Source organism: Rana temporaria, chromosome 1 (genome assembly GCF_905171775.1).
Source record: "Rana temporaria chromosome 1, aRanTem1.1, whole genome shotgun sequence".
Lineage (NCBI taxonomy): Eukaryota > Metazoa > Chordata > Amphibia > Anura > Ranidae > Rana > Rana temporaria.
The window spans coordinates 588,259,409-588,284,634 of record NC_053489.1 but is presented as its reverse complement, the minus strand read 5'-3'; the positions used below and the strand labels follow the sequence as shown (position 1 = coordinate 588,284,634).

At 42.3% G+C, this 25,226-nt stretch overlaps 1 protein-coding gene across 6 annotated transcripts in view; it reads right to left on the bottom strand.

Moving 5' to 3' along the window:
• RBM47 (RNA binding motif protein 47) overlaps positions 1 to 25,226 on the bottom strand; it is a 194,561-nt gene that overhangs the window by 25,557 nt on the left and 143,778 nt on the right. The window contains exon 1 of one of the 6 annotated variants that reach the window (XM_040335072.1): positions 13,274 to 14,276. The exons of 4 other annotated variants lie outside the window; for them this stretch is intronic. The gene's annotated coding sequence lies outside the window, so the exon portion shown is untranslated. Of the gene's footprint in view, positions 1 to 13,273; positions 14,277 to 25,226 lie in introns of those variants that run through there. One more of the 6 variants, XM_040335071.1, reaches the window with a different exon arrangement.

The following is a 25,226-nucleotide window of genomic DNA, read 5'->3' as shown; positions in this document are numbered from 1 at the left end:
GTACTCCCCCTTTTAGAGAAAACAGAACCAAGACTCCTTTTGTGATGCTTGCTAAGTAATTTGTATGTAATTTGGTAATAGTGAGAGGAAAATAAGTAAAATAGATCCACTGCAGGCAGCAAACATAGCCCCCCCAGCAACAATAGACCCCCATAGTGACAATAGATCTCCCCAGCATCAACAGGCCCCCGGAAACAAACTACTCCCACAGCAGCAATAGCTCCACCTCAGGAACAATAGATCTCCCGGCATCAAACCACAATAGATCCCTTCCTCAACAGTAGATCCCACCCAGCAAAAATTGGCCTGCCAGCAAAACAAGACCCCCCCCAGCAACAATAGACCACCCCCTTAACAACAGATACCCCCAGCAACAACCAATCGCACAGCAGCCAGCATCAATAGACCCTCCAGCACACCCTAGCACCCCTTGTCATTACATACATTCAATGCTGGAGGTGCCGAAACTGCGTTCCCCCACGTTCCCCCTGAAAAAATGCCCTGCATATGTGACTTACTGCAGAACGTATGGCGGACTTTATGGTTATGTATTGATGCTGTTTGTCCCACATTCCATCTTGTTGCCAAACACAGTTCTGTTGCCTATATACAAAGGCGATCTACCTGTGTATATAGACTACAAGGCTAATCTACTTTTATGCTTATTTTTCTTTACTTCTTAACCATAAAATGACCTCATTTATTTGACAATAAGAGTTTCAGAAGCAAACACACCATTAAGAGTCAGATCCTCCATCCTCTTCACCCTGAGGCAAAATGTACCAGGTTAGACTGGATTTTCCTAACCAACTCGGAAGTGGCATAGGTATACCTTATGGAAATTCAGACTGTTTAATTATAGGACCCGCTACTTTACACTTCAAACATTATATACTAGTGATAGTAAGGGTAAAAAATGCAGCAAGAGAGATAGATAAGAACGGACACAAGATGTATACCAGCTTATAACATTACATGTATTACCAAAATTCATAAATAATGATTGGCCAGACTGGTCTTGTATACTGGTGTCCACATCAAACGCTCACATGACAGGTTTAAAGCCTAATTACAGCAATTTGTTTTTCGTTTACTTTTACTTTTTGGGAAAAGTTTATATTCTGAAAGGTCTTTACTTCTGTCTGCAACCCAGAGATTTCCCCTCACTTCCTGTCCCTGTGACACTAGTAGAATTATTGGGGAGAGACATAATCAACCGGAAGAGGAAGGCACAGGCAGCAAAAAAAATATTTTCAGAGGCAGGTAGTTAGGCCGTGATTCAGAGAGATTGGCGTATCTTTAGAGTGGCGTAGCGCATCTGATATGCGCTACACCGACGTAACATAGAGAGGCTTGTACTGTATTCACAAACCACTTGCTCCCTTTCTTACGCCGGCGTAACGTAAAATGTTACGTTACGCCGGCGTAAGCCCGCCTAATTCAAAGTAGCAAGGCCGTGGGCGTGTTGTATTTAAATTAACCGTGACCCCATGTAAATGCATGGCCGAACGAACGGCTCATGCGCACACATGCTCAGAATCACGTCGCAAATACTCCCTAAAATACGTCGGCTCAATGCTTTCGACGTGAACGTAACCTACGCCCAGCCCCATTCACGTACGACTTACGCGAACGACGTAGAATACGACGCTGTTCCCGCGCCCATACCTTAACATGACTTACCCCTGCTTTATGAGGGGTAAAGTTACGCCGGACGTACGCCTTACGCAAACGGCGTAGCTTACTGCGACGGGCGCAAGTACGTTCGTGAATCGGCGTATCTAGCTCATTTACATATTTGACGCGTAAATCTACGGAAGCGCCCCTGGCGGCCAGCGTAAATATGCACCCAAGATACGACGGCGCAAGGAGACTTACATCGGTCGGATCAAGCAGAAATTCAGGCGTATCTGGATTCCTGAATAAGCGTACAGATACGACGGCGCACATTTGAACTTACAACGGCGTATCTGGAGATACGTCGTCGTAAGTCCTTTCTGAATCCGGGCCTCAGTCTTTTTTCGTTCAGCCAACTAGCAGATTCCATTCCTCCATTCACACAAAGTCAATGGAGAAATCCCCCCCTGCCAGGACATTGTGGACTGGCTACAGCCACTGAACAACCAAAGTTTTCCAGCATGTCCCTTTAACAGAAGTCAATTAAATGATCGACTTCTATCTAGCAAGGATGGCCACACACTGATCGAAATTCAGCTGGACCAGCCAAATTTCACTCAAAGTATGGTCAGCTTTAGTCATCGTGTCCCTATTGGAGAGATTTGCCATGACTTCCTGTCCTGACCCCAACACTGACCGTGTAAAGGCAGGTGTCCCAATAGTTTTGGTAATATATATATATATATATATATATATATATATATATATATATATATAAGAAGGCCAGTATGGTGGCCTGAGTTTATGGGAGGAGCCCGGAGGGTATTTAAGCAGCCCACTCACACATGCTCTTTGACGGTTCAGTGTGCGGTACTACATGTCACTGGGCCGACTCTTCCCAGCTCACCTCATGTCCGTGAGTCTGCACATTCAATCGCATTCGACACCCTCCCGCCCTTCCCTTTTTCAGGGCACTTCTCAGCATATCCTTCTTCAATTAACTACCCATTACTTACCTTGGGTATGCCCCCTTTTCTTGGCATACTGACCAGACCACCAAGGCACACTTCAGGTCTATTTATGTTGTAAGTCTTGTCGCGTGTTTATGTGATCCACATCTCTCTCGGTCAGAGGGCCACGACCATAAATATATATATATACATACACACACGCACAATAAAACATGACACAATAGCTGAGACAAGCAACACAAAATAAATGTCATCTAAAAAGAATAGATTTATAGCCATACATTAAATTTGTTCTTAAAGTCTAGGCTGTACCTTATTTTTATACCATACATAATGTGAAGATATAAAACACCTAATGTGTATACGCTTACCAACTACTACTTAGGCCTGTACAATAATTGAAATAGTCAACACTTCATTTATTTTTTTATTGAATTACATCCTATGTGACCTATTACATTTCCGAAATCTTGGCACAACTTAAAGAAGAAGGAATGGCAGTACAGTCACCCACCTTTTAATAATCCTTGTCTCTAGTGTTTTTGAATTTTCTGCATAAAGTTTCTAATAAATCTCAATGCAAATTCCTTTATAAAAATGTATTCCAAGCAGTCACATGACCACAAAGCTCCAGGAAGTGTGTCTGTCTGTGCAGGGCCGATAACGCCGCTGAATCCTTGGAGCTGTAAGGCCCCTTTCACACTGAGGAGTATTTCAGGTGTTTTAGCGCTAAAAATAGCGCATAAATAACGCCTGAAAAATACTCCTGCCCCAGCATTCTCAATGTGAAAGCCCGAGGGCTTTCACACTGAGGCAATGCGCTGGCGGGAGAAAAACAAAATCTCCTGCAAGCAGCATCTTTGGAGCGGTGAGAGGAGCGGTGTGTATATCGCTCCTTCCCATTGAAAACAATGGAACTCCCCGGTAATACCGCCGGCGGTATTAACCCTTTTTCGCCCGCTAGCGGGGGTTAATATCGCACTTCTAGCGGCCAAATACTGCCGCAATTCCGCAGCAATTGCAACGGTATAGCGCCACTATTTTTACCGCCACCGTACATACTGCCCCAGTGGGAAAGGGGTCATCCCACCAGCAATCATAGCCCAAAGGTGGTGTCGGCCCTGAAAGAGTTCACATCCACCCCTCACACTCAACAGAGCTTTGTGGTCATGTGATTGCTTGTAAAACGTTTAAAAAAGGTATTTCCATTGAGGTTAATTATTAACCTTATGCCAGAAATAGAAGAGCAGTGCGACATTTAAAAGGTGGGTGATTGTATTGCGTCTCCCTCTACTTAAAAACTTGACATGGGACAATGAGAATAGGCTGGCCAGACACATATATATTTTGTTTTAGTTTAGCCTTTAAACCAGGGGTCTCAAACTGGCGGCCCTCCAGCTGTTGCAACTCTACAAGTTACAACCATGACCCCCACAGGCAGAGGCATGATGGGACTTGTAGTTTCACAACAGCCGGAGGGCCGCCAGTTTGAGACCCCTGCTTTAAACTAAACAAAAGTTTAACTAATTTCTCCGTCCATGCTAACTGCACGGATGAATGGATCATGGATAAATATCCCCCTGCTGGCTGGCGTATTCTGACAGCTGACTTCAGCAGCTGCCAGAATACTTGAATAGTGCATGCATCCGATTGGTTCCAGGTGCTGTTTGGCTGCAAATTTTCCATCTGTCTCCTTCGACAAAAGTCAATTGATCAGTTGACTTGTTGCGTTAGATTCTGCTGTCAGGGGTACCAATGGTTGAAATTTCATCTGATTCAGCATGAGTTGGCTGATTATTCCGCCTTTAGCACTGAACAAGGATATGTGGGTTGTATAGGTGTTTCCGTGTGGGCTATAAGAGGTAAGGGGAGGAGGGGCAGTGCATGTGCTGCAGATGGTCTGGGCAGCGGCTCATCTAGGTGGAAACTAAAGGTGATCATACAAGTTTTACTAGGCTATCCCTATTCATTTACTTTGTCCTGAAATCTGTGAGTTGGAGTTGTTGGTAGTTGTATAAAGACACAATAGCATCTCCTGCTGCTCCCTTTAACAGCCAGATAGGTAATCTGTCATCCTTGGGTATGTAGGCACCTTTAGAAGTTTGTACAATAAAACTGCAATATTTAAACCTAGCATACAGTCTGACAGCTAGTAAAACTTGTTCAGGAAGCATTAGTTCACCATTTTATGAGCAAAGCCTAAAAATATAATTTTCTAAAAAAAATTAAGCCATCGGCTTGGCCTTTTTTTGCAGCTTTAACAACTTCAGCCCTGGAAGAATTGGCAGCCCAATGACCGGGACATTTTTTGCAATTCAATTTAACTGACAACTGCGTGGTCGTGCGACGTTGCACCCAAACAAAATTGCCATCCTTTTTCCCCGACAAATAGAGCTTTCCTTTGGTGGTATTTGATCACCTCTGTGGTTTTTATTTTTTGCGTTATAAACAAAAAAAGGAGCGACAAATTTGAAAAAAATATATTTTTTTTACTTTTTGCTATAATACATATTCAAAAAACGAATTTCCTCAGTTTAGGCCGATATGTATTCTTCTACATATTTTTTGGAAAAAAACCCTGCAATAAGCGTATATTTATTGGTTTGCGCATAAGTTATAGCGTCTACAAAATAGGGGATAGCTTTATGGCATGTTTATTATATTTTTTTACTAGTAATGGCGGTGATCAGCGATTTTTATCGTGACTGCGATATTGCGGCGGAAACATCGGACACTTTTGACACTATTTTGGAACCATTGTCATTTATACAGCGATTAGTGCTATAAAAATGCTCTGATTGCTGTGTAAATGATACTGGCAGTGAAGGTGTTAACCACTAGGGGTCGGGAAAGGGCTTAAGTGTGTCCTAGGGAGTTATTCTAACTGTGAGGAGGCAGGGCTACCAGAGACATGACAGTGATCGCTGCTCCCAATCACAAGGCTGGGCTCTGATGAAGAGGTCTTTGGAGCCTCGAAACGCGTCAGCCGGCAGTGACACACTATCACCCCCCACCCCCCCGTTGGAGTATGGTTCGAGGGTTATCCACTACAGCGTTTGTTGATAAGCCTATTGTGATTCTCTCTTTGTGAGTAGTTTTTTTATAAATTTTCATTCTATTAAATTGGTATAACGGTAACACACTAGGCTGGTGCGCCTTTTTCTTTTCTTCTTTTTGTTTAGCAGTAGATCAGTGTCCTGTCACTAGGCAGAACAAGAAAAAGCCTTGTTTACACGGGCATCCCCCCGTTCCGTGACACGATCGTGGGCACCGGGCGGACATCGAATCCACGGGTCCCGCGGGCACAGTCACAGAGCTTGCGGCGGCCTGCTAGGGGGCAGATTCAAAGCAACGTACCTGTACATTGCTTTGCCTGCCTGTGCCACTCTGCCGACGTATATGTACGTGAGGCAGAGGGCAAGTGGTTAAAGAGGTTGTAAACCACGGAACCCCCCCCCCCCCAAAAAAAGAAGAACAAACACTGCAAGACAAAAGCATAATGAGCTAGCTCATTATGAAATGCTTACCTTAGAACGATGCCCTGGATTGACGTTGGCCCTCCGAGTACAGCGTGGACATCTTCCACCGGAGTAACTTCCGGGTTCACGGGTCCAGCGATGTGATTGGCCAGAGCCGCAATGATGTCCTTCCCGCGCATGCACGCGCGGCCCTGTTTTTTCAATGCGCATGCGCTGATGACATCAGCAGCAGCGCATATACTGAATTTCTCCTAAACTGTGCTAATTTAGGAGATATTCAAGGTACCTACAGGTAAGCCTTGTTTTAGTCTTGCCTCTGAGTAAACGTGGTGTAACAGGGTATACAACCACTTTAATGCCCCCTTAAAAGCATGAAAAGTATTTTACAAAATTATGGCATTTTGTTTGCTGAATATAACCCCCCCCCCCCCCAATTATATGCTCACTCCTAACCTTTCCCTTCAGGCCTCTCTGTAGAAACCTCTGAAGGCTGCTTTTGAAGTTACTGATTAATCCAAGGTACCAATGAGTGACTTGTAGAAATCAAGCATTTAACCAGCAGCTGATTTTAGCGTTGGGTGAAGGGAAAGGGGGGAGGGGGGGTGCCAATCTTCATATCTGGATTTCTGTCACATCGGCAGAACTGAGCTGCAAAGTGCAGCAATTCAGAACTGACCTCTGATCTGAAATGTTTGTACAACCCTTTATAAGAATTGTGAAATAAAAGTTTCACAGTAAAGGAATATAGCTAGCATGAACATTCGCTAACCTCTGCACAGGGTTAATGTAATAAATATATTCCAATGTTTAACTAGGGTGTAGGGCGAAGCAGGAAGAACTTTGCACCTAGCATACTTTGGTTAAATTTATAACATGTAATCATACTTGTTTAAAGGGTACAATAATACTTAAGGTGAGAATGATATGAGCTGTGACAGATACCTACCTAGCTAATGTGCGTAAACGGTTTTAACCCTTTCAAATGCTGCCCACACTATATTGTTAAAAGACTGCATGTTCAGCGCTGAAATTATTTAAAAGCGAAGCACGGCCAAAGAATTTTGGGTCATACTTTTCTTCTGGGTCATGGGAGTGCTCTTTACTTTTGTTCTCCTGTGACCCAGAATTACAGCCACTGCAGGCTCTGGAAGGGTCCTGACCATATTGTCAGGATCCCTCTAGCTGCCTAATTGAGAGCTGGCTCCAGCTTTCTGCATGGCTGAGACCTGAATCCAGCTGTGTCCATTGCTCTCCAGTGAGCACTGGAGGGGCATAGCAGAGAGCAGTGACTGACAGTTTGATAAAACAAAGATTATTCAATTGTTGGATCTCTTTTTATCAAACAACAGCATCTATCAGCCTAGTACACACGGGCTGAATATCAGCTGGTATTCAACAGAAACGGGCCGATATTCAGCTTGTGTGTACAGCAGCCTGACCGATAGAAGCCAGCCAAAGGACCAGCTTCTTTTGAACGGCAATGCTGGAAAAACAGCTGCCGATAGGCATTCCATCAGCATTTTCAGCCAATGGCGATGATTGGTGTGTTCTGGCGGGGGGCCATCCCCCTGTTAGGCCCCGTACAGACGAGCGGACAGTCCGATGAAAACGGTCTGCCGGACCGTTTTCATCGGACATGTCCGCTGGGAGATTCCGGTCTGATGGCTGTACACACCATCAAACCGAAATCCGCGCAGACAGAGAACGCGGTGACGTAGACGACACCGACGTTCTCTATCTCGCGAGTTCAATGCTTCCACGCATGCGTCGAATCAATTCAACGCATGCGCGGGATTTCTATCCGCTGGTTAGACGTACTAACCAGCGGACATGTCCGCCGGACAGCTTCCCAGCGGACATGTTTCTTAGCATGCTAAGAAACATTTGTCCGCTGGAAATCTGTCCGCTAGCCTGTACACACAATCGGATCTGTGCGCTGACACTGGTCGGTGGACCAGTTTCAGCGGACATGTCCGGTCGTGTGTACGAGGCCTTAGAGCACAATAGATCTGCGGGGAGATCGCTGTACAAACATTGCATAGTTTGTACAGCGAGCGCCTCGCTAGTTTCCTTTTTTTCCTTCAGCCTGCTTAGTTGAAGAAAAAAGATATTTGCCTGTGTGTACCAGGTTTTAGTCATGACACACCACTATCAAGTATTTGCAACAATCTAATTTACTTTAAATTCTAAGCAAATCACCATTGACAATAAAGAATATAACATCTGCACGTCCAGTGTAGTGAAGACACCACCAGGTGGTCAGAATTTCTGCAGAATGACCGAGAGAATACTAAGGCCCTCCAACATTGAGACAGCTGCCTGGTCAATAAGCTCTTCACTCCTTCACTTTTTTCAAAAACGCAGCGGTAGCGTTTTAACGTCTGGCGTTTTTACAGCTCTACTCTGGAGCTTCAGAATGCCCTGGTCCTGCGTTTTTTTACAGTTCAAAAACGCCTATGCCATTTGCAGCTCAAAAACGCCTATGTGGGCATGATGCCATAGAATAACATGGACAGGCGTTTTTAAGCTGTAAAAAAACGCTCAGAAAAGTGGCTGTAAAAACGTCAGTGGAAATGAAGCCTAAGTTTTATGTTTTCAATCTGTTTATTGTCAGAGTGGCTTAAATTAAAACAACAAAATGCATGTCTACCCAAAACCTTTTTCCAGTTAGGATAGAGTAGAGAAGGGTTAGAACCCCTGTTTTAATTGCCATCAATGTCCCACTAAGGGGATTTACCGTCTCTATTTGTAATGATGACTATTATCATGGGGATAGAAGGGATGGGAAAATCCAAGAAAATTAGGGGGGCCTCAAAGGGGGAATTACTCACACTTCCTCTTGCCTCTCCAGGACAGGAAGTGGAGTGAAATCGCTCCATGGGGAAGGAGAGAGAGAAAACAAATGAACAGACAGGGTTAAAGCCTTCACCCACTCTATCCAAAACGAAATATTTTGGCTATACATACACTTTTTAATGGCTTGTCACAGCTACAGCTCTCTCACTCCCTGCTGAATGAAGAAAACATTTTGTGGGAGGGGTACGTCAGAGATAGGCTGCTGCTCTCAGAAGCCTGAAAGGAAAAAAAAACCCTGACTCTCCCATCCACATAATCAAGGTGGATAGAGGAATCCTCCTGCTGAGACAGCGGTGACTCTACGATCAAAAAAATGTTTCCAACAAGTCCGTTCAACTGAATTTGATTGTTACATCGACTTCTGGGAACTCACGTGGTTTCAAATTCAGCCAGTCCATAGTGCCTGAATTTCGATCTTACTATGGACAACTTTAGTTTGGCAGTGCTTGAAGCACATAAACTACTAATTAAATACTAGAACTTAAGCCTAGTACACATGGGCCAAATGTCGGGCTACACCGGCCGGTTCAATGAAAAAACGGCTGATATCTGGCCTGTGTGTAAGACAGCCGGTCCACTAGAAGCCAGCTGTTCGGCCAGCTTCTGTCGGACAAGCATGCTGGAAAACCATCAGCGCTGACCAGAGTGTTCTGACGATGGGGCCTTCCCCTTGTCAGAACACAAAAGAAACAGCAGGGGAGATCAATGTACTAATATTATTTGTTCAACCCGTTGGGTTGAACAAAAAAGACTAGTGGTGTGTACTAGGCTTTAGCCAATCCCCAAGAGAATGCTGCTGTTTTGTGCTCTATATGAATTGTCATCCTCATCTTTTCCATTGGAAAATTTAGGTAACAGATGATAATCAGCTAGGCAGACGGCAGGCCACATGTATGAAACACCAAATGAGTCATATCAGTTTAACAGAATTATGTAACAATTATACCACGTCGTGAAAAATCACATCAGGATACCACAGGAGACGTGTCAATGATCCTCTGTAATAAATGTGTGAGAAGACATCGGCTGCATAAAACAGGGTGAAACTGGTGTCACTCTGCCTACAGTGCAGGCTGGAACCAGTATGTATTGTATAATGGATGCCCATGTCTTCTTAAGAGTTTCAGAGTACCCAATGGACTGTCTTAAAATGCTGATGTTTTTTAACCCAAAGTGTTGCACGAAACTGTAGTAAATATTATATGCAGAAGCAGTTGATGTTGTAGACCTCAATGCCACCCCCTTGACACTGATTCTCCGAAGAGTGCTGACAAGGAGTTGGTGCAGGAAAAAGTCCAACTAAATTGTGCATGTATCACCCTTAAAGGGCGCCTTGAAATATCCTTGCTCGTGCAACCCCCCCCCCTCTCCCCCCCTTCTTTCTTCCCTCTATTTCTCTCTTTTTCTTTCCTTCTACCTCTACTAGCTTTTATTTTACTTTCTCAGGGAAAAAACGGAAAATAGGAGAGGGAGCTGGATCACCCGGGCCCTGATGTTTGTTTCACACCCATATTCATACTGCTACGACTACTAAATGGGATGGATAAGGTCGGCCTGTCGGGTCCACCCTAGGTAGGAGAGAGGGAGTCGTGGTGGCTCTCAGGTTTGGGCCTTTACTGCCTTCCTCGGAAGGCACAAGCCCACCAGAGACCCGCTAGGAGCCAAGTACGACACCTTGACACCAGGTATTTATTGTCTACCTTCACCCCTATGTTGATTTTCTTATGATGGCTGTATATGTTGTGGTCCGGACGGACCGGCTACTCTGTTTATAAATAAATAAAAAAAGAAAAAAAAAATTGTGCATGTATGACCTAAAATAATTCCTGAGGTTTAGACTACTAATGATCACGTACCAATATCTATGGCCAGCTAGGCACATGTGTGAGGACAGCACAGCTTCCACCATTCCTAGCAGAACAGTCTTCAAACTAGACTTGTCCAACCTGCTGTGAAGTTGAAAGGGCGAGACGACAACAAACAACCAACAGTCTAGAAGGGCAGAGTCAGGGGAGACATATAATGGGATTTGACTTGAGAACAATTCATACATTGTCCCACTTAACCCCTTGAATGAAAACAGGTATAGGAGCTTTCTACGAGCCCGGGCCATTGTCCAGCCCTACTACCTGTAACACTACAGAAAATCTCAGACTGAGAATCAATGGATTTAATCAAATTAAGGCAGAATTGAAACTAATTAGAAGATTAGAAAGTTTACTCCACCTCAGATTAGAAAGCCCTCTTATCAGCCTCATTATCTTATCTGTCGTAAAGTGCAACAGCATGTAAAAACAACGCCAAAGACAAACATGTCTCACGAGTTACAGGTACCTGGATAACCTGTTCCACCAAACTGCTTTTTCTATTCATGCTTAGCCGGTCATTTGGGAAAAACCTGAGAAAAATGCAGGTGTGGACTACAATAACCTACACATACCATACTAGTGATTCTGTAAAATACACTTGTTCACAATGCACTACACAGGGAAATGTGAGCTTTAAATGTTATACTAAATTAACAATGAATGAACTGCAGTCAGTTTTCTGGGGTGTCCATTTTTGATGGTATATATATATGACCACAGCAAAAGCCCAGTCGCAGGACGAATTATTGACCAGACGGTTTACAAAACTTTTTTTAAGTATTGTTATTATTTCCTCTAAAATAAGTATTAGCAAAAGGTTCTTGCTGCTCCTCCTTTCTCCATAATTTGAAAATAGAACCCTTGACCAAAATTGGTTATGAAATCAAAGCACACACATGTCCCTCCCAAATATATCATCACCTATGGATTTTGTAAATAATGCGACTTAGCATAATTCCTGGGCTCCATGACACGCATTCGGGGGTTATTTACGAAAGGCAAATCCACTTTGCACTACAAGTTCACTTTAATTTGCACTGAAGGTGCACTTGGAAGTGCAGTCGCTGTAAATCTGAGGGGAAGCTTTGCTGATCCTATTATCCAATCATGTGCGAGCTAAAATGCTGTTTTTTATTTTCCTTGCATGTCACCCTCCGATCTACAGCGACTGCACTTCCAAGTGCAATTTTAGTGCAATTTCAAGTGCACTTTGCACTTGCAGTGCAAAGTGGATTTGCCTTTAGTAAATAACCCCCATTATTTGGATGCAAACGCTTTGTGAATTTCATTAAATAATAAAAAAAAAAAAATTCCCTGAATGTATTATGCCAGCATATTCAATCACCATCATATCTAGGCAGCCTTTGTAACAGAAATCGTACAATGCTGTCGTGTAAGAGCCCATTCACAACTCAACACAGTGCGATTTTGAAAAAGTATTCCACTACGTTTTTTGGCCCCCAAAAAATATACAAACATTACCAAAAAAAAAAAAAACACATTACAAAGAACATCTACTTCTTGGGACATACACCAAGTATGGCGTTCAAAGGACAGTATACACTGCACATTCAGCACCCGCTAAATTACAGAACACCTGTTCCTCTTCATTATCCCCGACAATTAGAATCTTACCTGCCTAGAAACTTACCAATCAATTACAGAAAAAGACAATACATACAATTACAGAAACATTTATGCATTATGGTTTCTAGAAATAATGTATGTAACGATGTTGCTATATTATGCAATGTTAATCTATATTAGGAAAAGCTTTTATATCAGCTAAAAAAATAAAAGTTTATTCTCCCAATAGGTTAAAAACCACAAGCGGCGATACATATAAATGAAATTGAAACACTATCATAAATTCAATTTCTTCTGGTTCTACAGCACCTGTAGAACTACAAGTCCCAGCTTGCACTGAAGCTGCAGTATATGTTGGATCACATAGGGAAACCACCGCTGCCACACATTGGCTGATCCTGGATTATGGTGTTATTACAGCATTAGCACAGAGAAAACACCAGACAGAGAGCGTTGCACTGTGTCCCTTCCCTTTGGATTGTAAGCTCACACGAGCAGATCCCCCCAACCTTCTTATCCTTAACTGTATTGTAAAGCATTGCACAAACTATTGGCGCTATAGAAATCCTGTATAATAACGATACTGTGTAATGAAAATTAGTTTACACATTAAAATAATTTCTTAAATATACTGCTGGATACAGTCTACTAAAATTTGTAAAAAACAAAAACATTAATTACCATTCAATGCGAAAACTACAACAGTACAATAATGTAGCTCACTGTATTGTATCAATACTATTAAGCTATACAGAAATGTAAATCTTCCTTTAAGTCAAAATTAAATCTAGGGGAAAAAAATACCCCACGGCCAATAATAACAAAAACAACAACAACATCATAAAGTTAAAATTGAAGACTGTAGTGAAGGAAGTGGTTTTGTAAAGCAACACACCTTCTAATGTACAAGCATTCCCATACCTCAGTCTCAAGCCTTGCTGACAGGTCAGTAGTACAATGCACCTTTGGTGGAGGAGTCACTGGCAGTCACAAGGTCTGTAGCTCATGCATATGTTTATTGGTCAGCAGCAAAGGACCATTTACATTCCTTGGAAGGTATTTGCTCAGGGCACCTGTAATTAGCCTGCATGGGTGGAGCTGATAGGGAGGGGGCAGGCTTAACATCTCTTATTAGCAGTACACTTCAAAAGCACATTAAACATTATCAGGGACATAAGGTTTTGGTCTTGGAATTGGAGTAGAAAAAAAGGAAAAATCACTTCACGGGCATGATATTTCACAGTTTGGGATTTCTTATACATAATGCCCTTTCAAGGCAGAATAATAGGCGCCCATTGCAGAGTGAAATAGGTACAAAACAACTTCGCCCTAGCACAAGGCGTTGTGCAAACAGTGTTACCTAGCAGATTAGATAAAGTGCAGGATTGCTTGGCAGTACAATGATCTGATAAAGAATGGAGAGAACTGGGGAATGGAAGAAAAAAATGATTTTGGAATATGCAAAGAGTATCCAAAGCTATTTCTTGTATGCGGAAATCTAAAGGCATATTCAATGCCAGTTCTTGTGACTATTCCTGTAAGATTTTCATACTGAAGACTTTCTGACAAGTTTGAACAACTTTTATATCTTCCAAATCACATTGCATTACAAAATACAGCCATACATACCCGTAGAAGGAGGTCATTGTTGCCACCTGCTAGCACCAATGGCTGAGAGTCCTGTGTGATCAGATTGTGAATGTATGAATGATTACCCTAGCAAGTTTTTATTGTTACACCCGATACTAACCTTTACCAGCAATAGGAACATCGACCAAGAACAAGTGATAAGTATACACAGGCATCTCATTGACCTCTAACCTATCCATTTCACTTGACTTTAAAGGGGTTGTAAAGGTACAAATTTTTTTACTAAATAGCTTCCTTTACCTTAGTGCAGTCCTCCTTCACTTACCTCATCCTTCGATTTTGATTTTAAATGTCCTTAGTTCTTCTGAGAAACCCTCACTTCGTGTTCTTCTGTCTGTAACTCCACACAGTAATGCAAGGCTTTCTCCCTGGTGGGTAGTGTCCTGCTCGCCCCCTCCCTTGAGGGGGCGAGCAGGAGAGTCAGGACACTATCTACATTGCAGATAGAGAAAGGAGCTGTGTGTTAGTGGGCGTCTTGACTCTCTTGCTCGCCTCCTCCCTCCTCAAGGGAGGGGGCGAGCACGACACTCCACACCATGGAGAAAGCCTCACATTACTGTGTGGAGTTACAGACAGAAGAACAGGAAGTGAGGATTTCTCAGAAGAAATAAGGACATTTAAAAGCAAAATGGAAGCATGAGGTAAGTAAAGGAGGACTGCACTAAGGTAAAGGAAGCTATTTAGGGGAATTTTTTTTACCTTTACAACCCCTTTAATACTTGTAGGGATCTGCCATCTAATGTCTGTATTTGTAAATAGCTGTACTGCTTATCAAAAAATTCATTATGTACAGAGAATGTGATAAGAGAGTCTAATACCACATGTCCTGTTATGGAGGAGTGTCTACTAACCCAGACCAGAATCAGGTATTATTAGGCAAGTGTTCCTATGGTTAATAGTTCTATCCTGCTTAGGGAGGACGCTATCCTGTCTGGGGAAGGTAATTTCTCATTGCATTGCCCCCCCCCCCCTCCAAAAGAGGGTTACGCACTTATCCATTACATGACCCTTAACAGGTAGGCTGGGCTCACAATTCTCACACGCATCTTTCATGTGCTTCCATTAAAGTCTACAGGGCCAAAAACACACTATAAGAAGAACCTACACCTTTTCCAGGTTGCAGAGAAGTGTATTGCATAGGTGTGATTAGCGCTTCATAGACAATAATGGGATTCCTCTTGTCATGCATCAGCCATGACAAATCAAACTTATGCCGCGTACACATGACCGTTTTTAATGTCATGGAAAAAACAATGTTTTTCTCAACGTGATTCTTGTCAAGCTTGCCTAACATACACACGATCGTGGAAAAAAAAAAGCTTGAGCAAAGCGCAGAGACGTACAACACGTACAACGGCACTATAAAGGGGAAGTTCCGTTCGATTGGCGACACCCTTTGGGCTGATTATGCAAATTTCCCTTCTGCATACAGAGGAAAATCCGATTTTTACATCCATCTGCGGATCAGATGAACACGGACAGACGGTTCGTGTTCATCCGATCCCACCATAGAGCGGAGATCTGACAGGGTGGTCCAACGGAGCGATCCCTGCTTAGCAAGCGAATGTTAGGGGAACGGATCCTCACGGGATCCGTAAGTGTGAAAGGGCCCTTATGTTCATTATTATTAATGTAGGGTTCTGTGTTTGGTTAGGTGGTGGCACAGAGACAACGTTCTTTGACATTTTCAAGCAGGAAGTCGAGCATTGGCAGCCTTCATGGTTTTCCCATTATAGGTTTCCTTTTCCCTTATGCCCCCAATACTCGACCCTAACTAAAAACTAACAACTAGCCCCTCAAGGGCTTCTTAAAACCAGAGGTGTTTCCTGGACTTCTTCAAAACATGAGCGCTATGATTGGCTGCCACAAATATCACGTAATTCGGAGTCCATCATACCATCTATTGATTTTCAACAGTGACCGCAAACTCTTGGTGACAGAGTGGTCACAGTGCTGGGGGTGTTCTGACAAAATACACAATTCGGCAAAATCTCGGACCACGCCACTTCCGGTTTCTTTAAACTAGGGCTGCAACTAACGATTATTTTCATAATCATTTAGTTGGCCGATTATTGTTTCGATTAATCGGGTAATAACCTTAAAAAAAGTAATTTTGCTGCGATTTTCATATTTTTTTTTTTTGTTGGGCCAATTTGTTGTTGGGTAGATTAAAAAAGCACAAATTGCCGCAAAAAACGTATTACATGCTTTTCTGCAGCTTCTCCATTGAAGTATATTGAACCAAAAAAACAAAATAGCACAGGTGTGCATTAAAAAAAGTCTTTGCCCTTTACAAATATGCAGCAGCTGAAAAAAGCATGGATGTTAACGTGTCCCATAGGAAACAATGTAAATAAACTGTAGTGTGTTTCTGCAAAAAGCACCAAAAAACACAGAGGTGTGACCCAGGCCTGAGATGTTTAGTAACATAATGGGGTAAAAAAAAACAAAAATTAGTAAAAAAAGAGCAAATAATCGCTACTGTAAGGGGTTAATTTGTTACTGTGGTGCAGTGAAAGTAATATTTACAGTAGAGATTTGCTCTTTTTGTACTATAAAGGGATTATTTTTTTTAACCCCATTATGTTACTAGCCGATTAACCGATTATGAAAATAGTAATCGATTATGAAATTAATCGATTAGTTGTCGATTAATCGATTAGTTATTTCGGCCCTACTTTAAACCATTATTAATTGCAGATTTAAGCAGTAATTTCACATTTTCAGGAATAGGTGTTTGGACACAAGAGGGGCAACATTCGGTTGCACCCTATTATGAGCGGAGATTGTTACTCTGCTCCAACACTAACCAACAAAATGGCTGCCTCCAAGGCGGCGACAACTTTGTCCCCGTTAACAGCTGTGCTAACACTAAAATGTTGCTTTACCGGATTGCACTCGGTTGCCACTGTTGTGTCCAAACACAAATTCATCCAAATGTGGGTTTAAAGAAACCGGAAGTGACGTGGTTCGATATTCTGAGTTGAGTATTTTGTCAGGACAGGGGCACTAAGGCTGGATTCACACCTATGCAGTTTTAGTGCTTTTTGCATTTTGCAGATTTGCACTACAGTCCATTTATCATGGAACACGTTCTGTAGTGCAAATCTGCAAAATGCAAAAAGCACTAAAAATGCATAGGTGTGAATCCAGCCTTAGTGAACGCACTCCCAGCAAAAAACAGAGACATCGGCTGTATAGTTAGTATGTGGTAGCGTGGCGTTGTGCCGTGCTGCTACATATATGCACATTGCCGACATCAACAGGTCAAAGGGATAAAATGCAGAGAAATGTGCATGTATGGCAGATATGTAATGCTTTTTTTTCCTATTTTTTTTTCCTTTTAAATTATCAGACTTCTACAGTAAAACCTTTGAGAGTAACTTGGTTTGAGAGTGTTTTGCAAGACAAGCAAAATGTTTTAATACATTTTGCCTTGATATACAAGCGCTGTCTTGATATAAGAGTAGCGTCTTGTCACAACTGGGTATAAGAAAAAGAGAGGAGCCTCTAAGTGTAGCAATATGGTTACATTTAACCACTTAAGCCCCGGACCATTTTGCAGCTAAATGCCCAGGCCAGGTTTTGCGATTCGGCACTGTGTCGCTTTAACAGACAATTGAGCGGTCGTGCGACGTGGCTCCCAAACAAAATTGGCGTCCTTTTTTCCCCACAAATAGAGCTTTCTTTTGGTGGTATTTGATCACCTCTGCGGTTTTTATTTTTTGCGCTATAAACAAAAATAGAGCGACAATTTTGAAAAAAATTCAATATTTTTTACTTTTTGCTATAATAAATATCCCCCAAAAACATATATACATTTTTTTTTCCTCAGTTTAGGCCGATACGTATTCTTCTACCTATTTTTGGTAAAAAAAATCGCAATAAGCGTTTATCGATTGGTTTGCGCAAAATTTATAGCGTTTACAAAATAGGGGATAGTTTTATTGCATTTTTATTCATTTTTTTTTTCCTACTATTGGCGGCGATCAGCGATTTTTTTCGTGACTGCGACATTATGGCGGACACTTCGGACAATTTTGACACATTTTTGGGACCATTGTCATTTTCACAGCAAAAAATGCATTGTTTATTGTGAAAATTACAGTTGCAGTTTGGGAGTTAACCACAGGGGGCGCTGTAGGAGTTAGGGTTCACCTAGTGTGTGTTTACAACTGTAGGGGGGTGTGGCTGTAGGACTGACATCATCGATCGAGTCTCCCTTATAAAAAGGATCACTCGATCGATACGCCGCCACAGTGAAGCACGGGGAAGCCGTGTTTACATACGGCTCTCCCCGTTCTTCAGCTCCCCGAGGGAATCTGCCCACCGCACGCAGCGGGGGGGGGTCCCGATCGGACCCCCCACCCGCTAGAAGGCAGGGACGTATATATACGCCCATCTGCCTGTCCGTGCCATTTTGCGGACGTATATAGTCGTGCAGCGGGCGTTAAGGGGTTAATGAAGGTACAACATTTAGCAACTTATTGCTACACTTAGAGGTGCCTCTCTTCTCTTTTATACCCTGTAAAAAAATGCTTTGATATACAAGTGCTTTGGATTACAAGCATGCACGTTTCTGGAACGAATTATGCTCACAATCCAAGGTTTTACTGTATTTCGTAAGATAAGGAACACTGAATGGACAAAGTGATAGCGCCTGTATACATTACGGCAGCTGCTGCTCTCCTTTTTTACCCAAGTTTACCTGATACCATTTATAAAAAAGAAAGTGGTTGATCAAATGCTGCTTGTATTTTGTACACAAATCCATTGCATGTACTGTAACATAAAATAAACAGAAGACCTAATCTCATAGAGTCATAGAGGGTGGGAAGAACACTGGCTGTCTATAATAAAAGCTAATCAGTACATAACAACGGCGTGGTCCTTAGACACGCTTAGACAAAGTAAACAGCACACCTACACAAAACAGCAAAAGAGGGATGAGAAAAAAAGAAATCCTAACTGAAACTCTCACTGCCAGGCTGCAATTTGTCAGTTCAGCGGGCAGTTCAGCCAACCAGCGGGAGAAAGGAAAAGAGGTGTGACCCTCATATGATTAATAGCTTGCAGTTCAGCAAGGATCTTACAAAAATAAACATCAATGATAGCAGGAACTGATAGTGAAGGTGGACTTTTTCTTTTTTCTTTATATTAGTTTATTATCATCAGCAGTTAAATTGTTTTTAAAGCCAGTGCTAATTGAAACTGGGAAAAGCCCCCCAAAGGTTGATGTCATATGGGCAAATTCTTGCTCTGCTTTTTTGCCCCTCATTTTGGTATAGTGATTTGTCCCCGAGAAATTATTTTCAAAGGGATCCCTAATTTTTTAAAAGATTTGTCACATCATTTGTGATTCAGAGGCAATTGGTGTCAGCAGCAAAATCGCTAGCAGCAATAGCTGTTAATGCATCTCTATAGAATGTTGCTCGAATTGCTGAGGGAGAGTGATTTGTAGCAGAACACAACCCACTGGCACTGGCATGCTTTTCGCTTGTCGAGATTTTAGTCCTACTGGAAGATCTCTGCAACCAATGGGTAACTGTACCTATTTCCTCACAGAATACAAAATGATCCTTTTAGCTTGTGTGCACCACAGTGACCTATGTCCGTTGTGTTCATCATCAGTATCATAAGAGAACTTCCCATGTACACATAAAATTGCACTCATAAGTATCTGAATCTATTTGGAGGCTATGGCCAACAAGACATTTTCTTGTCAGACGAGTTTTTCCTGACTGACTAAGTGTTAATCATTTTGGAATACCCCGCAACCCTAAACCCCTTCCTACTGTTGGGCTCCTCTGCAATAAACCCTAAAAAGACATCTCTAATGCTGCGTACACATGGTCGGAATTTCCCAAGGAAAAAGTCAGATGGGAGCTTTTCACCAGATATACCATCAGAATTTCCGACGGACTTAGAGAGCAGGTTCTAAATTTTTCAGACGGAAAAAAATTCCTATCTGAAAATCCTTTCGTCTGTATGGAATTCCGACGTGAAAAAAAAACACACATGCTCGGAAACAATTCAACGCATGCTCAGAATCATTGAACTTTTCTCAGCTCGTCGTAGTATTGTATGTCACCGCATTCTTGGCGGTCAAAATTTGGTGTGATCGTGTGTATGCAAGCCAAGCTTGAGCGGAATTCCATTGGAAAAAACATCCGATTTTTTTTACAATGGAAAATCCGTTTGTGTGTACGCGGCATAAGACTGAGCTCCAATTGTCAGTGTGCTTGGAACTGAGCTTGTGAGACTAGCAGCCTCTGTACCATCTAGGGAGAACCTGTCTACTTCAAGCGGTCCCTTCGGGGGCGAGCACTACATAAAATTCTGCCGTTTACCTAAACCCTGATAAAGGGGGATTATGTGCCCCCCCAGAAATACATTGGGGCAGATCCACAAAGAAAGTACGCCGGCGTATCTACTGATACGCCGGCGTACTTTCAAATTTCCCGCGTAGCATCTTTGGTTTGAATCCTCAAAACAAGATACGACGGCATCTGGGTTAGATCCGACAGGCGTACGTCTTCGTACGCCTTCGGATCTTAGATGCAATTCTTCGGCGTCCACTGGGTGGCGTACCCGTCGTATTTCGCGTCGAGTATGCAAATTAGCTATTTCCGACGATCCACGAACGTAGGTGCGGCCGTCGCATTCTTTTACATCGTTTCCGTTCGGCTTTTTTCGGCGTATAGTTAACCACTTCCAGACCTGCGCACGATGATGTACGTCCATTTTTTAAAGATTGATATCTCGGTAACGGCAGCAGCTGCTGCCACAACCGAGGTATCAATCTTTAGTGTGCGCGGTCTGGTAAACGATAACGGCGGTCTCCGCGGCGGATTCGCCGCGAGATCGCCGTTATCGGTGGCGGGAGAGGGGCCAGCTCCCCTCCCGCCGCTCTCCCGCGCCCTCCGCCGCTTACCGGAGCCGTCGGTAGCGGCGGAGGAGATCGCGACTGTTCAGCAGCTGAGCGGGGACGAGACTGAAGGAAAAATCTCCTTCGCCCGTCCCCATAGCTCTGCTGGGCAGAAGTGACGTCAAAACGTCAGTCCCGCCCAGCCTCTTAAAGAGACAATTTTTTTTTTTGTCATTTGAAAAAATTACATTTCCAAATTTTTTTTTTTTTTTTTGCATTTAAGCCTAAACATGAGATCTGAAGTCTTTTTGACCCCAGATCTCATATTTAAGAGGACCTGTCATGCTTTTTTCTATTACAAGGGATGTTTACATTCCTTATAATAGGAATAAAAGTGATAATTTTTTTTTTTTCAGTGTAAAAAGTAATAAAATAAATAAAAATAAAAAGGAAAACAAAAACATTTTTTTTTAAAGTGCCCCGTCCCGACGAGCTCGCGAGCAGAAGCGAACGCATACGCGAGTAGCGCCCGCATATGAAAACGGTGTTCAAATCACACAAGTGAGGTATCGCCGCGATCGTTAGAGCGAGAGCAATAATTCTAGCCCTAGAGCTACTCTGTAGCTCAAAAAATGCAACCTCTAGAATTTTTTAAACATCGCCTATCGAGATTTTTAAGGGTAAAAGTTTGACGCCATGCCACGAGCGGGCGCAATTTTTAAGCATGACATGTTGGGTATCATTTTACTCGGCGTAACATTATCTTTCACAATATATAAAAAAATTGGGCCAAATTTATTGTTGTCTTATTTTTTAATTCAAAAAAGTGAATTTTTTCCAAAAAAAGTGCGCTTGTAAGACCGCTGCGCAAATACGGTGTGACAAAAAGTATTGCAATGACCACTATTTTATTCTCTAGGGTGTTAGAAAACAAAATATAATGTTTGGGGGTTTTAAGTAATTTTCTGGCAGAAAAAACTGTTTTAGTCTTGCAAACACCAAATCTGAAAAACACCTAAGGTATGGAAGTGGTTAAAGCTGCTATTTGGTGGCATACGCAATGTTAAGTATGGCCGTCGTTCACGCATCGAATTTGAAAATATTTTATTTTATTTGCGTAAGTCGTCCACGTCAAAACAATGACGTCATTTAGCGCAATGCACGGCGGGAAAATTTAGGGACGGCGCATGCACAGTTCGTTCGGCGCGGGGATGCGCTTCATTTAAATGAAACACGCCCCCTATTTGCCATTTTGAATTACGCGCCGTTACGCCGCGAGAGATACACTACGCCGCCGTAACTTACGGCGCAAATTCTTTCTGGATTCAAAGTTTTGAAAAGTAAGTTACAGCGGCGTAGCGTATCTCACATACGCTGCGCCCATGCAATAGTACGTGAATCTGCCCCATTGGCTGTCCTTGCACTGCTTGTTGTAGCCAGATGAACAATACACACTTTAGACTCCTAAGGATCTTTTATATGGCACTCTCTTTGACCTATTGTACTTAGATTTCTCAACTTAATGTCCTCTCCTAGGGAATCCCATCTTTGTGATGAATATATGGCAATTGGGCTCAGGTAATGACTTTATGCACATTTTGATAACCTGCAAAAATCTGTGTCCAACTCCCCTCCACCACTATAGCTTTAGACTTTCTACTTTTAATGATGTCAGGGTCCATCTCTATTGGCCAAGAGTGCTGATGGAAAGGTTTGCAATGACTTCAAGTGAAAAAAGTTGTTGTATACTTTTTTTCTTCCCTTTTACTTTCTTTCCTTTCTCTTTAAATATATATGGCAGAGCCCTGAATGGTCTAGGACACCCCATAGCAGGGATATGCAATCAGCTGTTGCAGAACTACAAGTCCCATGAGGCAAAGCAAGACTCTGACAGCCACAAGCATGACACCCAGAGGCAGAGGCATGATGGGACTTGTAGTTTTGCAACAGCTGGAGGTCCGCTAATTGCATATTCCTACTCTATAGGAAAGTCCCCGACATAAACATTATACCAATTGCAGTTTTGTTTTTATGTACATATTTCATATTTCAGAATATATTTATATTATTTTAAGCCTCAAGTAGGAAAGGTGTACACTGTACAGCATACAGTATGATTGTCTCAGCTTGACTTGTCTGTGTCATTAAATGTGCTAAATGCCTTTAAATTGCTAATCTCTAATAAAATCCTTTAAAAAAAAATTCTAAAGGAGGAACTTCGATATCATGCATGCTTGCACCATCATTATCGTCATTGTGCAATTATTTTATGTCTATAGCTGGCTTAATGGTTAACTATACCCAAATTACAAACTTTTATAAACTAATTTATCATAAAAAAGTTTCACAAGCACTCACGGATACATTTCAATAACAAACAGGTTTCAGTAGACTATTGGAACTGAGGGTAATTAAAACCAAGCCTACAAAACAGTTATTATTTCAAGCACACATTGGATTCCCTACCCAAAAATGTTATTGCATATCTTATTTTGTGTAAACTTTCCCATACATATTTAAACCTTTACATGTGTAGTTGTCAAAAGCAGTAGTAGCTCCCTTTTTACCTACAGGTAAGCCTACAATAAGGCTTTCCTGTCGGTAAAATGAATATCTCCTAAACACGCACAGTTTAGGAGATATTCACTCTTCATGCAGCCGCTGACGTCAGCGGCCCATGTGCTCTGAACGTCCGGCATACTGTGCCGGATCTTCAGAACTTCCCACGCGCATGCATACTAGCACAATATGCCATTGGCCTGCAGGGTTTTTTTAGCTACTGATAACCCTGACTTTTATTGGAATGAAGTATCTGGACCTCTTAGCAGTGGCGTAGCACTTCCATTTCTGTACCATTCAGATTGGAGACTCACTAAAACAGTGTGTGTGTTATTGGCCTAATCGCCAGGTGAAATCAAGAGAGAAAGCAACAAAAAAGGGAAAACTAATGTGCACACAAATGTAAGTATTATTAAGAATTAGATTGCAATACATTACATTTATAGATTTTTGTTTTTTGGGTTTAACACTGCTTTAAGAACAGTGGAACTTTCAGTCAGTAATGTGTAGTCAGTTTGTTGCTGTTTACTTTGTTCCACCCTTGTGTGTGTTTTTGTCAATCCAGGCCTCACCTTAGTAGGATAGCTCCGGAGCCCAGCATACTCCTAAATACCATGACACTTCATCTGTCCAAAAGCTAAAACACACTGATTTACAAATGCTGAGGCAAAGAAGGTAGAGCACAACCAAGGTTGCTACACATAACAACCAGCTAGCTACTCCAGTTTAGCTTTAATTGTAATTCTAAACAACCTCAATTAGTTTTACTTGCTAGTTTAAAGCGGGGGTTCACCCAAAAATCAACTTTCTGCCATTAGATCCAGCATACTGCTGACATCTGCAGTATGCTGTTTTTTTTTTTGTACTTATCGTTTTATCAGCCTTTGTTATCCGGCTCCGAGCGGGGATTCCTTCCGGGTATAGGCGTTCCTAAGCCAAGCAGAGTTGATTGACGGGCTGCTAAAGCGCGTCATGGCTTCCCGAAAATACTCGAAGTGACACTCGAGTGTTTACGGCGCCTGCGCAGTCAGCTCTACACGGCAGGCGCAGGCGCCGTAAACACCCGAGTGTGACTTCGGGTATTTTCGGAAGGCGTGACGCGCTTTAGCAGCCCGTCAATCAAATCCGCTTGGCTTAGGAACGCCTATTCCCCACAGAAATCCCCGCTCGGAGCCGGATAACAACGGCTGATAAACGATACGTACAAAAAAAAAAAAAAAACAGCATGCTGCAGATGTCAGCAGTATGCTGGATCTAATGGCAGAAAGTTGATTTTTGGGTGAACCTCCGCTTTAAACTAACATCCCGACTGGAAAAAACTGACTTGAGAAGCAGGATCAGCACAAAGAACTTGTGTTTTTGGGTCTGCCCCAACTATGTTTAAATATTTTTTTTTTAGACTGACATCTATTGGTGGCGCCTTTGAAGGGGTAGACACCATTATTCCCTGCTCTGATACAGTTAATATCTTCTTTTATGCAAGTACTGTTAGCACTATTACTGTATCTAATTTAATATTTCTCAACTATATATTTACTTTATTTTATTCTTTCACCCAGTAGTCCCCTGGTAGTGTCCTCTCTGGTTCTTTCGGGGGAACCCCTCCCCAACCGGGAGATCCATATTCTGATCCAGTACTTGAGTTGTTGGTGAACGGTGGATTTAATGAGCAGCTGGGTAAGCATGATTTTCCTGGTCGGCTTCAGCAACACCTGAGACCACTTTCTGTATTGTTTATTGTATTTTCTATATGCAATAATAATTGTATGTC